The sequence below is a fragment of the Engystomops pustulosus genome, chromosome 6 (assembly GCF_040894005.1).
Source record: "Engystomops pustulosus chromosome 6, aEngPut4.maternal, whole genome shotgun sequence".
Taxonomy (NCBI): domain Eukaryota; kingdom Metazoa; phylum Chordata; class Amphibia; order Anura; family Leptodactylidae; genus Engystomops; species Engystomops pustulosus.
Window position 1 is genome coordinate 63,268,773 of NC_092416.1, and position 18,703 is coordinate 63,287,475.

An 18,703-nucleotide genomic window follows, 5' to 3' on the forward strand; every position below is an offset into this window, starting at 1 on the left:
TATTTTTTTGAATATTTATTAATATTTTTGTGTGCATATTTTACATTATTTTAACAGTTTTTTTTTATTTTACATTTTTCTTCTTTAATAAGTCTACCCCTGTAACTGAGGCATCTACAAGAGCCCCAGTTACAAGGGGAAACAATCCCCTGTGAGGACTTGATGCTGATCAGAGCTGTACTTGGTCTGATCAGACCCAGCAGCTTGGGTTAACCTCACATGATCGCACAGTTTTAGCGCGATACTGTGAGGAGTGGAGAAGCGGTAATAAACCGCATCTCCCCTCTAACCGGTCCTACTCCCACGACTAGCACAAAAGCAGTAGAAAACTGCAGTAGTGTCCAGAGACATTGCTGCAGACTCCAGACCTGCGCCTGCTGATATCAAAAGCCAGCAGTCAGTCCAAAAAAGGTTAAACACAATATAAATGCAATGAAAATGCTACTTGTAAAAGCAGCCTCATACTGAACACATACATGCAATACATCAATACATAAGATATACTAATACTGTGCACACACATACACACATACATGCAATACATAGGATATACTTATACTTTGCATAAACACACACACACACATACATGCAATACATAGGATATACTAATACTGTGCATTCACACACACACACACATACATGCAATACATAGGATATTCTAATACTGTATCAGACTATAGGTCTATCTGTACAATAGTGAATAGGTCTATATGTATGTATGTGTGTGTACTAATTTGTGTGTATATGTTACTTTAACTGTAATGCATATTAGTATGGATGTGAGGATGTAAAACTGACATTGAATTTTTCTGTCAGGTTAGGGTCACTTCTGTGTTGTACATCAGTAACACTGAGGAGAGGCTTCAGTTTGAAATTCTGTATCCTGATTAGCTGCACTGCCAGCGTTAGAGCATGAAATGAGAGCTCAGCATTATGGGAAGTGGGCGAAGCTTTTCTGGCATCAGTTTAGCTGATGTTACAACCAGGAAGTGTCCGCCTACTTCAAGAGAAGCTTTTAGACATAGGGCTGATAGATATATCAGGCTGTATCTCAGGCTATGAAGAAGTAAGCAGAATGATATAGGTATTGTTAGAATTGGTGTCAAAGATTCTCTCCAGCTGTGCTTAAACTATTTTTGGCCAGATAACTTAAGAGTTATGCTTTTATTATATAAAAATTTGAGCCAGAAAGATGTTCGATCTTCACTAGAGGTCTTCTGTAATGACTGAATTTTCTCAAACTGGGGGATATTTTGCCCTGGGGTTACATTACATTTCTGCCTGATCTTAACACTTATAATACCACATGCATTATTCGCCAGTATTTAAAGTTCTTCAATAGACTATACTTATGAATAATTCATCATTAAACATTGTTTGTTCCATATTCTTGTGGTGCTAATGGCCATATGCAGCGATGTCAGTTAATTTTGGTTAAGTTTACAGTCAATGCAGTCTCTTATAACTTCCCCATCCTTAACTATAAGCAGGTGAGGGATTTAAAAGTGTACACATATTGGTTGTCACTCTAATTTCCCAAATTCTCTTGTAATGTGTTGATTAACGTGTACAGGACAGGAAACCTTGTCTTTCAGGGAAAGAGACTAGAAAACCAGGCATAACAGGAGAGAAATTCACCAGTTGTCCATAGACAAAAATCCTATTTTGATGTTCACAGCGGTTGCTCTCCTATGAATGTGACACAGCATAGGTAGATCCAGGCACAATTCTCATTGCTGTGTTGGATCAGCAGGAGTTAATGTAACGATAACCTTGGTCGTGTAGCACCAGCGCTGGGAATTCATTGGGTAATCTCAGACACCTGAGTGTGATGAGATTGCGAGAGCGGACAAATAAAAATTGTAGAGAGTGAAAAGGAAGGTCTATAGTCTGAGCACTTTGTGGAAAAGCATCTTGCTGAGAAAAGCTGTTTCTAATAAGCTGCTATACAGATCAGCCATTGGTTCCGGCAGAAAATGTAAATATCACAGGTGATTTTTTTTTTTCACATCCGCTCAGTACTTGCCAGTGACTGCGGAGAAATTCTACACATTATTCAGGTGAGAGAACATTTTATAATGTACAGGGAATAATAACAGAAGATGAATGTGATGTAAAAGTGCAAGGGTAATTTTTTTTACTATGTACAATTTAATAATTTAATCATACATTTTAATCTTTTTATTTTAAACTAATAACATGAATTCAAGAAAATACTGTTTGTATTTTAATTGAAAAAAAAAATGTTTTACAGTTTCATTCCCTCATTCTTATTCTTTATTTTGTGATGATCTTCATGGCCTTTTTAATATTTCATGATCTTTAACTTTGCAGCTGGGTTATTATGCTACTTTGGAGCTGTAAAATCATTATTGTGCAGATGTTACGGCAGATTAAGCCCTTATGAAACATTGATATATGCAACCATTTGATTAAATTTTAATTCCGATCTCTGTTATAAGATGCAGTCGGATGAGAGTAGTGTGGTATGCAAAATTTTATGTTTTTTTAGAAATATATTAAGTATAATAATAAAAATTTATTTCAGTAAATAAAGTGATGTGAACTGACCGGTACATAAGCTATACTCAAACATGGTGTTTTTGCCAGAATATTTTTCTAAACAGGATCAATGTTGGAATACAGCAACAAATTTGGAACCTTAGAATTATTAAGGTGTGAGGATCAAGAGGCCTGCAGTACCTGGGGATGGTTTCAAGCTCCATTAAGTAACACTTAGTAAACACTTAAAATTTTAGTCTCTTATAACTATTTTGCACTACAGGGAGTCCCCTACTTAAGAACACCCAACTTACAGACGACCAATGGTTACAAACAGACCTCTGGATGTTGGTAATTTACTCTACTTTAGCCCCATGCTACAATAAACAGCTGTAACAGTTATCAAAGGTGTCTGCAGTTAAGCTTTATTGTTAATCCTGGTTCCTATTACAATCCAACACTTTTAAAATCCAATTGTCCCAGAAAAAAAAAATTTGTCTGGGGTTACAATTATATAATATACAGTTCCGACTTACATACAAATTCAATGAAAGATCAAACCTACAGAACCTATTTTGTACGTAACCCGGGGACTGCCTGTAGTTTGAAAAATTATTTTGGTTGCCATTGGAAACAGACAGCAGCTCAGCTCCATTTCCCTTTTTATATTATAAAAACTATTTTGATATTTTACCCTCTACGTGGCCCACTCTCAGTTTCTCCATTTCCTTCATCATTATGACAAGTTTTTATGTCAATTTTCACCCCTTAAAAGGCTTCATATAAATTAAAATGTGCAAGAGGTTCCCTATTTCTTACGGATTTTAGACATTCCTACAGGTGTTCCAGTTTCTTGCCCAGAACATTGCATAGAGCAATACATGTTAATCTGTCTCAGCTTCATGAATCTATGTTGCAGGCACTTTTTATAATTATATTTGGCCCTTTTCAGGGGGTCTAGTAAAAATAATACATGACACTCCTGGTAAAGCTTGGGTGCACAGAATAGGGTACCAGCCCGTTATTAAACAGTTAAGCAAAAAATTTGGCATTCTGTTTTTTTTTTTTTTGATTAACAAATTTGATAGATATTTGATGATATTTAAGCAATCCAATGGTGTATCATTTTGATCCGTCAAGGATCTTCATCAGACACATATTGCAAGGAGTAAGGCAATCTGTGTCTGATGAAGATCCTTGATGGATCGAAACGTTACTCTATTGGATTGCTTATATATCATAAATAACATTTCTTTTTATGGGGTCAGACCTAATTGCCCAATGATAGTACTTCAAAATAGGTGCGTAACTTGGTGAGGCAGGGCCCCATAGCAGATGTCTGAATGGGGACCCCTACACCCTCAGAAAATATACATATTTGTTTACTCAAACATTTACGCACTAATAAATATGCTGTACAATGTTCAGCATAATATGTATATAATGATGCACATCCTCCATTCTTTAATGTGTCAGTCAGTTCAGATGCCGGGGCCCCGACACTGTGAACCCCATGGCGGCTGCTATGGCTGCTACCGCTGTAGTTACGCCCCTGTTTCAAAAGTGAAGATGCATAGGTTCACACCACACTTAGGAAAGAGATTGGGGCTAATCAGAGTTGGAGCCCCTTTAACCTTCAAGTCCAATAGTATCTACATCATGGTTTTTATACTGTACTACTGGTAAATCAGTAGCAAAACCTAAACCCATCACATGAATATAAATGTGCAGAACTTTCCATAAGCCGATATAAAATTGGAATAATTAAGTGGAAAAGTAGTGGTCGGAATTAAATGGAAATGAGGAAACATAATCTATTTCCTCTTTAGAAATTCCTAATACATTTTAATGTAATATAACTATGAAAGGCTATTATTAGATTAGGCTTTTCTGCTATCAATCTGCCATGAAATAAGATGCATGTGAAAGGCATGATTGTGCAAGTCGCATAACTATTATTTTTCTATGGGTATAATCATTGAGGTGGCAAGTATTCAATTATCATCTCACATATTATAGATACAGTATGTGAAATGTGCTGTGAATTGTAAAAGTATAATTCTTATATTTTATGGGGAAACAAAAGGAAGTTGTTTGTCTAAACAAAATACCCTGATTGTCAGTGTTATAACTAGGGTAGGCATATTTTGGAAGTGGTTCTTGTTGTGCCCAATTTTGAACTCCTTGGTTCTTATCCTTGGTGCTCAGTGGTTTATAAGAGGTAAAGTATCAGTTCTTTTGAAGATATAAGACTGCAGACAATGCCGGTAGCAGCCCTAGAGAGCTTTTATTTTAAATGATACCTTTGTGTGTTGTTAGAATTGGTAGTACTGTGAATCCAGTACTTCATAATCCAGAATTTTGTCTCAGCTTTGTGCACTTGAGAGGGAAGCTTCCACACACTGCTGTGCTCTTAAAGAAGGAGGCGGGAATATTTAAAGATTGGAAGCCATTGACCTACCGAAGATGACGTAGGAGTAGCACCGGAGGGCTATTTACATATGTAAGAAAATATTTTTTTTAGCTAAACTAAAGATCGCCGTGTCTAACTAAAGTATGTGCCGGCATCAGCATTAAATAGCCTACCGGGTGGTCTGCTCGCATGATGAAATCATGGTAGGTTTCCTTTAATTATACATTCAATAATGAGCTTATTATTTAAATAATATCACCAATGTTAACAGCTATTTACCATAACTTTTGGGCTTAAAGGTTGCATCATGGGTTACACAGGGTAAGAGAGTAGTATGTGAACACTGTTGCCCTACATAGCGGGACCTCCACATTTCAGATGATTTGCAAACTAATCTGATTACCATAGTGGGAGTATCCTGAGAGAGAAGTCACATGAATCTCCCACTATCAGGGCAGGTGGAGAGCAAGCGGAGCATAAAAACGCAACCCACAAAATTTCTTTAGTCTCCACCGGAGACGATGGTGGAGACTATGGCAAAATACTCTACAGGTCTGAACTTGCAGAGTTTGCACCCATATTTATTAAGAGGCCGGAGCCTTTTAGTGAATCCAGGGACTGGAGAGCCATTGGGGGGAAATTTAAAGACTGGTGTTCACAACCCTAGTCTTAATGAATTCCCACCATTGAATAACATAGTGCACAAGCGATGCGTTGCACATTTAATTGACTTCAATGGAACTTTCGAAAGCAGTAAGTAATTAAATTAGACATGTGGATATGGATGAAGGTGAAACAATGTAAACTTTAAAGGGTTGTTCTGGCTTTGTAAAAACTATACAACCAGCCTGGGGGAAGGGGGGTTGTGAAAACAAAAAAAAATGTTATGCTTACCTCTTCCATAGCTCCCATTGTCCCGCTGCCTGTCACTGTTTAAAGAGACAGGTGCTGTTATACTACTGTCACTCACCTTGTACAGCATTATATACAATGCTGTAGAAGCTGAGTAGCAATGGACAGATGGGCGTTGCAGCTTCTGAAAATAAACCACAGAACTGACAACTGCATTTCCTAGTGGCAGTATTTAATTTTCCATGCCATGTACTGGGAAGCAGGAAAAAATTCCAAATGCAGTTAACTTGACAAAAATAACGCTTTGTGCCATTTTTATGGCTTTCATAATCCACTCCAAGTGACTCAATCTCCTCTTTATTCTTCAGTTTGGTGTGATCTCAAGAATACCAATTTTATATAGGTTTAAAAAAATTAAAACCTTTTGTACGAAAAAAAAAATCTTCATTTGGGACTTTTGCAATGCAGCAATATCTAACAGTTTTATTGTTTGTTTATTTTTAGATCAGTCCTAGGGATAAGGGGTTGTTTTGAACTTTTAGGTTTTAATTTTTTTTTTCTACTACCTACGGTACTTTACCCCTAGATGTCTGATCATGTAAACAATATGCTGCATCACTACAGTATAATAATAAACAATCTTATTCCCTCTCATGGCGCTTCAAAAATTGTAGGGAACATATACAAATATAATACAAACAGTCATATGGAACAATAGGCGTAAGGGCAAAAGCTCCATGAGGATAAAAGGGTGACACAAGAGGTATAAGAGCTTGTATAATGGTCCAGCCATTTTTATAAGGCAACAGAATAAAATATTTAAATAAATAAAAATTCTGCTGCTTGAACCAGTCATCAATAGAGAAGCAGGGAGCTTGATAAATATCTGGAGTTTGCCGAGTATAACAGATGGGAGGAGGACACAGGATGGGTTAGTAAAGAGAAAGTTGAAATTTCTTGGGTTTTAAGAGCAAGTTTGAAGCTTTGTAGGTTGGGTATTAGTCTAATAGTCCAGGGAAGAGCATTTCAGAGAGTTTAATCTAACATCACTGGCAGATCGAAGAGCACAGGTTAGGCGATAAACTGAGATGAGAGGAGAGAGATAGGGAGGAGCAGCATTATGCAGAGCTTTGTGGATGAGGGTATTGGAGTATATTGTAAAATTAATGGATATTTAAAAAACCTGCTGACAACAGGCTCCTTTACAGATATAAACCAGCCGAAACCCACCAATGATGCCAGTGGGGGTGCAGGCCAGATCCAAGACGGCTCTGCCCATGAAGGGCAATCACTTAAGTGCCAACATCAGCGTTTGATGGTGGCAGATAAGGAGTTAGCACCTGTGATCGGTGCAAGCACCTGCTGTCACCCGATGTACATGGAGCGGGCTCAGCCCATGATAGTTGCAGATATGTCACATGTCGTTATGGGTTAAAACCTAACCCAGCAAAATACTTTGCCATAATGTTTTCCATGAGCTGGTGTGTTTGTTAGTTTTTATACCATAGTTTTTAGACTATTGTTCTCTAACAAACTTCTGAGGCCTTCACAAAACAGTTGTAGTTATACAGAAAATAAAAATAAGATATATAGATATAGATGTACTCTAGTAGGATAGATGGAGACTGGATCTTACTAAAGGGTATAAAAGCACATGGGGCCGAATAAATACGAATGCTTAAAAATGAGGAAATGTTTCAAGGGCATGAATACTTTTGCAACCCGCTGTGTGTGACAGTTGGTGGTCTAAGAGTATGTCTGTTTTATTTTTCAATTCACGGCACAATACACACATCTATAAATATTAATATCTAGATAGTCCTGTTTGTTACCTTGGCTTTCTCAAAGATCACAATGCTGTTTATTCTGGAGGACTTGGCATTTAGTGGATTTTCTAGTATGACGGTTAAGAATAATGTAACATCTTTGAGTTTAATGACCAGGACATTCTTTCTGAATACGTCAAGGTCTTGAATAATAAGAACTAGTGTAAACAAACATAATCATGCGAGTATGAGATGACAACACTCGATAAACAACATTTCACTCAGATTTGAACTCATTGAGGGTCATTTACAAAAGTTACCATTTGAGGTTGTCAATCTAGCAGCGTTTGTTGATTTGCAGATCATTTTGATGTAATAAACTATGGCTTTCCATAGGACTGCAAGTAACGTTATTTATGTCTGTTAACCCATTACGCTAACAAGATGTACAAAACCATTGTTTTTGGATTGCAACATCTGTTGTGGCACCAGATAAGAAGAAGCAGAAATGCTAGAAGCACTCTAATGTAGGCTGGCTCAAATAATATATGGGGGACCAACAGAACTATTCTCCCATACCAGGAAGGGAGCCTGCCAAGGCAATTTCGGACACTAAACCATAAAATCTTGATGATTTGGAGCAGCCAGCATAGTGTTCCTGGCTTCGCTGCACATGTGCAAAAGGTATGGTGCATGCAAGTATCCACGGATCCACAGGAAAGACCCTGTATAAATAGGAAACTCCACTGCCTCCTTCAGACTCTAAATGGATTAAAGTGTACAGTATATAGTGCAAATCACCTCAAATATTGAATAAAATTATTTAATAAAAAATGCTCATAAAAGTAGTATAAAACGCAGTAAGAAGTTGAAAACAGGTGAAACCCTCGGTTGGGTTTGGATTTTATTGTTATAATACAGTGCTTGGTTTTATGCTACTAAGAATGTTTTAATAAAATCCATTCAGAGTCCGAAGGAGGCAGTAGAGTTTCCGGTATATATACAGAGGCTTTCCTATGGATCCATGGATAGTGGTTCTGGTGTAAATATAGATATACCCTTGTTTTGCACTATATTCCATCTTCAATTCAGTGGAGAATTATTGGACTCATTCACTTGGAATCTGATTACCAAGTCACCTAAGTAATTGAGTTCAGATCAAAGGAATTGAAGACATACTTGAAGTTTGGGATATTTCCTGTGACTTTCTCTATATGACCTGTGCTACTCTGATGTTATGATAAGTATAACAGCTTTTGGTTTTTATATTGTTTTATGCTACCTACTGCACTTGTAGTTACAGAACACAAAACAGAATGAAATCCCCTTAAGACAGGAACTCCGTCCTTTTATTAACTAGCAAAACTCCACCATTTTGGGTAAAGTTAACCAATGCCCCGCATCTCCATAGATTGTGGACCTTTGCTAACTACACCTTAGTAAGTGACATGACTACTTTCTATGCCCTAAACTAATTTGGGTTTACTAACTTCCTGCAACCAGAATTGGCGGATATTTCTTAAAGGGTGTTTCCAGCTTGACCTATCCATACAGAGAATGAACAGCGACTGAATATGAAGAACAACTCTGTGCAGTGGCCAGGTCAGGTAACTGCAACTCAGCTCCAATTCAAGTGAACAGGAGCTAAACAGCAGGAAACGGCTTGACAGGAACAAATCTGCTTTTTATGGGAGTCGTTCAAGGCAAACAAGAAACATGGCTGCTTTCTCCCACACCTAAATATGCAACAGCTCCACACGTAAGTATAGTATGTAATCGTATTGCACTGGAAAATGAGTTGCAATACACACTACCTATGATAAGAAAGCAGGCATGTTCCATGTTTGTCTCACACAAACCCCTTCACGCAAAAAAACAGTAGTAAAGGCATAATTAGAAAATAATGAAATGTACAACACAAGTTAAACTCATAATATGTGATGCCCACAGTAAAGCCAAAATAGGCTCTTCTGCTGAATGTAATTTAAACTAACCCCCCCTGGCCTCCTGACGCTACCAACCGTCATTCCATATTGTTAGTACGGTAGAATATTTTTAACCTGTAGTGATGTTTTTCCATTGGGGTAGTGGTACAGTTCACATTCTAATATATTGGATTAACAAAATAGTCCATTTATTCACTTAGACCTCTTTGTCCTGTTTCACAATGCCCGGGGTCACAAACATTCCTGTACTCTAAGCTCATCATAAAAAAAGCAATCGCTATCAAACCCGTTTTCATCTAAGCTGATCATATTACCTCTTAATAATACAATAGATGTAATAATCCAAGCTCTATGTATGCAGCCTGAGCCTCTCTCACAAGAGCCATGGATACATAAAAGAGAAATGTCTGCCCGCTCCATTCTGCATCAGTCATCGGTGTCAGCAAGTAGGGTTACCTGACTGTCTGCTCTGAGAATAAGCTAACATCTAATGAGTGGAGGATCAAAAGAGCTTTGTGTTCACACACAATGCTGTATTCTGTGTTGTACATGATGATATACTAGCTGGTTTATTACAACGAGTATCGTGGGTAAAACACAAAAAACAAGTTTTGCCTCTGGAAAATGCTTTTTACTTTCATCCAGTCTGACCTTGTGCCTCACTGCTGAATGAATAGAGAGACACAGATGTTCAGGTCAGGTTCCACTTTCAAAAAAAGAAAGACAGCACATGACCAAAACATCTTCATCTTTCCAAAAAAGCCGTGAAGAGAAATAGAGGATCAAAAAATCCTCTGTATGAGAGGAAAAAAGGTCCTGCTAGGAGACACAGAACAAGTGACCACAACTGGGGTTCTTTTTCTACAAACAGGGCTGTTTCTAGCAATGGACAGGGGGTGGCACCAGCCTTCACCTTCTCCAAATTGAATAACAATCAAAAGTATCCACATTTTTATGACATTATTCTATTGATAACAAGTGCAACACACATGACTCCTTCTGTAAGGTAATAGGTCATAGCAGTGTGCTTACATCATCACACTACGACCAGCAGGAGCCAGGGCAACAGCAGGAGGAGAATGTAGTAGGATATATGTAATATTGTTATAGAGAGGGGTACTGCCACTGTATACATATAGAAATTAATGTTTCCATTCTAAAGATGAAAAATTGAAGGGCACTGTATATACAAATGCAATGGGGGCACTTTATTATATAGTCCCCTATTGTAATTTTATATATACAGTGCCCACATTGCATTTGTATATATGCAGTGCACCCAATGCATTACATTTATGCAGTCTGTGGCCCACTGACTTTGCACATTCTTTTTAGTGCAAACTGCTTGCACAGGTATTTATAATTGCAATGCACACAACACTTTGTGGCGTTGCTTCACTAAAATTCTGCACTAAAAGGCGTTCCGGTACACAGTCGGACCTTGTGCCACATTTATCATGCAGTGTACTACAGAAGTGTGTCGCACGCGCCATGTTAAAGGTGCACCAAAAACAGTTGGTTACTTTGTCGGTGCAGTGCAGGGGGCACCAGATTCCTTTTTTTTAAAAAATATTTTATTTTTTCATTTTCCAAAATTACAACAATGCACAAAAGGCAACAGCATCCACCTCAGGGAAGTATAAGGCACAATCATAAAGTTAGGGTTAGCAGCACAAAGATATCACTAAAAGAGAAATACATCAGTCGGTAGTGCAATAACAAACCCGTATAAGGCCTCACAGGAGGAAAAACCCTCCCTAAGGCAGATTAACGCTCGCTCACTACCTCATTCACACCTCACACACACAGAGCTATCCCTCCTCCTCTCCTGAAGCAGTCTGAGCGGACACCCACACATCCCAGATCAAGGAAAAACGGTCTGGAGCACCTCTAGCAGTGTAGGTGAGTTTGTACATTGGAAGTTCCGCATTAATCAGTGAAATCCATTTGGCCAAAGTGGGGAGCTTAGGAGGCTTCCAATTTAGCAAAATAACCTTCCTACCATAAAACATTAACAGCCGAAACAAACCCTCTCAAATTTTGCTTGGAGGACGTCTCCTACTAGGCCCAGGAGACACACTCGAGGGGAGCAGACACCCGGAAGACCCAGACGCCCATTGATGTAAGAATGAATTCCCACCCAAAAATCCTGAATGGGTGGGCATTCCCAAACCATGTGGAAGAAGGTACCCGTACCCTCCCCGCACCTAGAACAGACAGCCGAGGGGAGTCTATGCATCTGGCGTAGCCGCAGAGGGGTCAAGTACACTCGGTGCAACCACTTTACTTGTATCAACTGGTCACGGGCACTAATAACTGTTGAGCGCCAGTTGTGTGTAATTTCTTTGAGGTGATGGTCCTCTAAATCAGGGATATCTTTTTGCCACACATGGAAACTTCTCTCAGCGGGAGAGGGCTGGGAATCCATCAGTTGTTTATAGAAGGTGGAGGTGGGTCTCCCAAGGTTCTTAGTTCTAGCGATGGCCTCCATGGGACAATGTTCTAATTTTAATCCTCCCTCCCAAATTGGCCCCCCAGTGCATGGCGCAATTGCAGGTATCTGTAGAAGGCTGTTGGAGCTAAATTTAATTCTTGGCTAAGGGATGCAAAGGTTTTAAGACACCCATTGTGGTACAACTGAACCAAATATTTAATCCCCTTACGTGCCCAAAACTCAAAGTCTGGCAGAGATCCCAGCTCAGGCAGGAAGGGGTTACACCACAAGGGAGTTACTGGAGACCAGGCCCTAGAGTCATCCCCCCGATAATCCACTACTCTGTTCCATACTGTCACAGTTGCTACCATATTTGATGTATAGTAAGGCCCATGAACCTTTCCCCCCCTGTAAACAAAGTTGGTTAGTGCCTCGTACAAGCCCATAAGTGCCGCTTCTAGGACTACCACAGGGTTATTGGAGTCCGCCTTTATCCACCACATTGCATATGTCAATTGTACTGCCTGGTAATAGTTGTGCATATGGGGTAAAGCTAGTCCTCCTCTGTCTGTCGGGGCCTTCAGGGTTTCCCTTGCAATTCTCGGTGGACTAGTCCCCCACAAAAATGGGGTCATGAGCTTGTCAATGGTTAGGAAATGGGACCTGGACAGCAGTGCAGGAGCAGCTCGGTAGAGGTAGAGGAGTTTAGGCAGAAGGACCATCTTGAAAATATTAACTCTACCCACTAGAGATAGAGGGAGATTCTCCCAAGCCTTAAGCTTTTTTGGTCACATGTTGCATAGTAGGAATCAAATTTAGGGATGCAAATTTGGAAACATCTTTGTGAAAGACTATCCCCAGGTAAGTGAAGTGGTTAACCACCATGAGATTGGAAGACCGAGAGATTAGATCCGGGTCAAAATCATCCACCATAAGGAGGGCGGATTTGTGCCAGTTGACCCTTAGCCCTGAAAAGCGCCTGAACTCATTCACCACTGCCAGCAAGGCGTCAAGCGAGGGAACTGGATCAGCTAGGTAGACCAGTAAGTCAACTGCGTAAAGAGATAGCTTTTCAGTGATGCCAGCGATATTCCAATCCTCGATTGCTGTGCTATTATTAATCAGGGCAGACAGGGGCTCCAGCACTAAGGCAAAAAGCAAAGGGGAAAGTGGGCATCCCTGTCTAGTTCCCCTCCCCAGCTGAAAGTACTCAGACAGGTATCCATTGACCCGCACTTTTGCTCTGGGCCTATGGTAGAGAAGCCGGAGCCACTTGATGAACCCAGTTGGAAAGTCCAGTCTATCAAGCACCTCCCACATGAAGCCCCATTCAACCGAATCAAATGCCTTTTCATTATCCAGGGAAGCTATTGCCCTCTGCCCTCTATTTTCGTGTTATACCTGAAGATTGGTGAATAATCTCCTTAAATTAATATCCGTACATTTCCCTGACATAAAGCCCGATTGGTCAACAGAAACAATTGACAGTATGACCATGCTTAAGTGTATTGCCAATATTTTGGCCAGTATCTTTGCGTCTAGGTTTAACGATATCGGCCTGTAAAAGCTGCATTGGTCAGGGGGTTTGCCTGGTTTGTGTATGACCACTATGGTGGCCTCATGGAAGGTTTGGTGAAGCTCAGACACTTCCCAAGCATACTTAAAGGTCGCTAGTAACCTTGGGCTAATCTCCTCCACCTGTCTGCTGTACCACTCCGCTGGGAACCCATCCGGTGCTTTGCCGGAGAGGAAATTGCATGTGCTATCTCCTCAACCGTCAAGGGGGCCCCAAGGAAATCTCTATCTGCCACGGATAATCTCGGGAGAGACATGGTGTTTAGATAGGCCCTCGTGGTCTCTAAAGGGAGATCTACCTTAGAGGCGTAAAGTCCGGAGTAGAATTGAACAAACTGAGAGCATATGCCGGCTGGTTCCGTTACAGTGGAGCCCAATTGGTTAGAGATGCCAGCCACCACTGTTTTGGGGGTCTCAACCCTCGACAAATATGCCAATGTCTTTCCTCCTTTGTCCCATCAGCAAATTGTCTCTGATTCAGCATTTTTAGTGGTATATTCTGTCAAGTGTAAGTCATATTGTCTCTGTAGCCCCAACCATGTTTCTCTAGCAGCGTCGGTCTGTTGCATCTGATAAGTCTGTTCTGCCTCAAATAAGTCAGCTTCAAGCTTGGTGCGTGTAAGACACAACTCCACTCTATGTGCTGCGATCGATCCAATAAGAACCAGATTCATGAAGAACATGTGACACATTTCATGAATCTGTTGCACTCTGTACACTCTACAGACTACTTGCACATAGTGCAGTTTGCACTAGTTTCGGTAAATGTTGGCCTGTATGTATGGAAATGCATTAGAAGCATTGCATATATACACATGCATTGCATAGGTACTGTATATATAAGCTTGTTTCTGCCACTGTTATTCTGTAGAGAAGCCAGTTCTGATGCTATACTTGTACATGGAGACCACTAATAATGCTGTATTTCTATATTGCAATCTAAAATGCACCAGAATTATTAGTCTAGAGCCCCCAAATTCCAACTTGAAGATGGCAATATATATTCTCTTTCTGTCACATTCTTCATGTTTTCACAGTTTTCAAAAAATAAATGAATGGAACATCTGTGGGATACACTTACCCCTTGATAGATTCTTGAGGTGTTAGTTTCCAAAATAGTAATTCTTTGGGATTTTTCACAATATCACATAAAATCCAGGTGGAACTGGCGGAAACTGAAGGAGAGGGAAGATTGCTTATACTGAGGGGATGAGAAGCTGGCAGAAACTGCAGAAAAAGTAAGACTTCTTATACCAAGATAAAGGGGAACTAGCGGGCACTGCAGGAGAGGGCAGACTGCATATACTGCAGGGATGAGAAACTGGTGTAAACTGCAAAAAAGGAAGACTGCTTATACCAAAGGAAAGAGGAGCTAGCGGGAACTGAAGGAGAGAGAAGACACCTTATACTCAGTGGATGAGGAGATGGCGGGAACTGCAGAAGAGGGAAAACTGCTTATACTGAGGGGATGAGGAGCAGACGGGAACTGCAGGGGAGGGCTAACTGCTTACACCCAGGGGATGAAGAGATGGCGGGAACTGCAGGGGAGGGCTAACTGCTTACACCCAGGGGATGAAGAGCTGGCGGGAACTGCAGGAGAGGGAAGGCTGCTTATACTGAGGGGATGAGGAGCAGACGGGAACTGCAGGGGAGGGCTGACTGCTTATACTGAGGGGATGAAGAGCTGGCGGGAACTGCAGGGGAGGGCTGACTGCTTACACCCAGGGGATGAAGAGCTGGCGGGAACTGCAGGAGAGGGAAGGCTGCTTATACTGAAGGGATGAAGAGATGGCGGGAACTGCAGGGGAGGGCTGACCACTTACACCCAGGGGATGAAGAGATGGCGGGAACTGCAGGAGAGGGAAGGCTGCTTATACTGAAGGGATGAAGAGATGGTGGGAACTGCAGGGGAGGGCTGACTTCTTACACCCAGGGGATGAAGAACTGGCGGGAACTGCAGGGGAGGGCTGACTGCTTATATTGAGGGGATGAGGGGATGAGGAGCTGGCAGGAACTGCAGGGGAGGGAAGACTGCTTATACTGAGAGGAGGAGAAGATGGTGGGATGTTACATAAAAGGAGAAAGAGCTAATGGGGAATTAATAATAAATGGTTGAGAGCTGATGGTGTGTGGCAGGTGGGTAAACTTAGTCATTATAAGGGATTGAGAGCTAGTGGTGATGTGTCAGAGAAGGGGAGCTGGCATGTAGCAGTGCAGTGTGTGTGAATGTTATAGAGATGTCTGTGTATGAAAGTACCAGAGCTGTCATTGTAAAAATGTAGCGGAGGTGTCTGTGAGCAAATGTAGCAGAGTTTTCTATGTGTGTGTATGTAGCAGAGTCAACAGTGTATGTAACATATACAAAGTGTTCACCTGAGCTAACCCACATAACAGTTTTTGGGGTGTGTGTCTGTCAACATAATCTGGGCACAACATATGGGGAACATCTGGAAAGTTGCAATTTTCAGTTTGCACTATGCATTACACGCTAGCAGCCCTGAGGTCTAAATGATCACTTACTCCTTGAAAAAATCATTGAGGGGTGTAGTTTCTAAAATTGGATCAAATGTTGAGGGTTTTGTTTTTCCTCCATCTCAGAGCAACTGTATTTGTTCATCAATGCAGTGTTAATATAATTACCAAACTAGGCTTCATATGTGTATCGTGGTCTATCACTTGTGAGAACTGTTACATTTCTAGATCAAAAGTTAATGCCACATGTAAGTTGCACTTTACTTTTTGAGTTTAAATCTATAGAGTTAATTTTCTTCTTTAACCTTGTCTAAAAATAAAAGTTTACTGACACAAGACACTGATAATAACATTTTGTGGTGTTAAAATGCTCAATATACCCCTTGATAAATTGAGTGGCAAAATTTCCAAATTAGGATAATTTAACGGGGGTTTCACTGTCCTGGCACCTTAGGATTTAAAAAATGTGTCATAGCACCTGAAAACAATTCCAATAAAATCTGCCCTCCAAAAGCTCAATCGTCCTCTTCTGTGCCCTGTTGTGGGTGTATACAGCACTTTACATCCACATCTGGGGTATAAACATACTCAGGAAAGGCTGCACAACAAATTTGAGGAAATGTTTTCTCCTTTATATTCCATATGAATGTGTAGATTTCAGGGATAAGTAAACATTTTATTGTCAGAATGTGAAAATTCTGATAAATTCTTAATTTTGAATACTTTGAGGGATGCAGTTTTAAAAATAGGGCATTTGTGGGGAGTTTATTAACCCCTATGGGACTCAGCCTCTTTTGGCCTTAAGGACGCGGCCCCATTCTTCAAATCTGACCTGTGTCACTATAAGTGGTTATAGTTTTGGAACGATATGAGATATCCAGGGGATTTTGAGATTGTTTTCTCGTGACACATTGTACTTCAAATTAGTTTAAAAATTTGGATGAAATCTTTTGCGTTTAGTTATGAAAAAAAACTAAATTTGGCAAAAATTTGGAAAAATTCTTTATTTTCAACATTCTAAATTCTCTACTTTTGATGCAGATAGTCATAGCTCCCAAATAAATTCATAACTTACATTTCCCAAATGTCTGCTTTATGTTGGCATGGTTTTTTAAGATTCCACATATTTTACTAGAATGTTATGAGGCTCAGAATTTAAGTATCATTTTTCACATTTTTTGTAAAATCACCAAAACCTGTATTAGATGAACCTGCTCAACTTCTAATTGACACTGAGAGGCCTAAATAATAGCGAGACTTGTAAATTACCCCATTGTGGAAACTACACACCTCAACGTATGAAAAACCACTTTTAAGAAGTTTGTTAACGCTTTACGTGTTTTATAGGGGTTAAAACAAAATGGAGGTGCAGTCTGCAAATTGTAATATTTTTTCACAATACACCCATTTTGGGTGGAAAATTAAACATTTACAATGGATTAAATGAATAAAGACTCCACAAAGTTTGTTACCCAATCTCTCCCGAGTACACGGATACCCTATATGTGGTGGTAACCTGCTGTATGGGCACACGGCCGGGCACAGAAGGGAAGGAGGCGCCATCCAGATCAGATTTGCTATGTCACATTGTACAGGCTATAATTTTTTTCTTTTTTTTAATGTGGACCTATAGGGGCTTATTTCTTTTGCCACATGAGATGCACTTTTCTGGTACATAATTTGGGGGAATCTATAGGCTAATTGGTGAGATTTTATTAACTCTTTGTTGGTGGAGGAAATGAAAATCATCACTTTTCAGGAAGATTTTTATAATTTTTTTTTTTTGGCTGTTTACCATACCATAAAAATAGTATATTATTTTTATTCTATGGGTCGCCACGATTACAAAAAGACCTCATTTATATAGATTTTTTATTTTTTTCCCATTTTTACTGAATAAAAAGTAATTTGGCAAAAAATGTTGTTAATTTTAGCATCACCGTCTTTCATATGCATAACTTTTTTATTTTTCGCCTCACAAATCTGTTTAAGGGCTTATTTTTTGCGAGAAGGATTATTCTTTTTAGTGGTCTTATTTTAGAGTGCATAACATTTTTTAAATCCCTTTTTAGAGCATTTTTATAGGGTATTAATTGAAAATGATCTTTTTCTGGAGCTTTTTTTTGTTTTGTTTTTTACGTGGTTCACTTTGCGGATCTAATAACAATTCTGTTTTATTATCCAGATTGTTACGGACGCAGGGATACCAAATATGTGGGGGTTTTGTGTATTTTATTCAATTGTACTGAATAAAAACCAATTTGGAGAAAATCTTGTTCATTTTAGCATCACCATCTTTTCATATGTATAACTTTTTTATTTTTCGGCTGACAAATCTGGTTAGGGGCTTATTTTTTGCGAAAAGAGTTGTTCTTTTTAGTGGGCTTATTTTGGAGTGCATAACATTTTTTAAATTACTTTTTAGAGCATTTTTTTTATAGGGTATTAATTAAAAATGATCTTTATTCGGAACGTTTTTGCGTTTTTTTTCTACAGCGTGTACCGTGCGGGTCCAGTAACAATTCTGTTTTATTATCAAGATTGTTACGGACGTGGCAATACCAAATATGCGGGTGTTTTTGGTGTTTTTGTGTTTTTTATACTTTATTAAGTGTTTTTATAGGAAAGTGACATTTTAGGGGCTTATATTTTAATGCATTTATTTTTTATTTATTCTAATGTATTAACTTTAGTGTTTTTGACTTTTTTTTAATTATACATACTTGAACTTGAACCAGTGATG

General features: G+C 39.5%; 1 protein-coding gene across 1 annotated transcript in view; it reads left to right on the forward strand.

Moving 5' to 3' along the window:
- The first annotated feature begins 1,927 nt into the window (after positions 1-1,927).
- The window catches only part of MMEL1 (membrane metalloendopeptidase like 1), a 157,588-nt gene continuing 140,812 nt past the window's right edge, over positions 1,928-18,703 (forward strand). The window contains exon 1 of the mRNA XM_072156329.1: positions 1,928-2,060. The gene's annotated coding sequence lies outside the window, so the exon portion shown is untranslated. The remainder of the gene's footprint in view (positions 2,061-18,703) is intronic.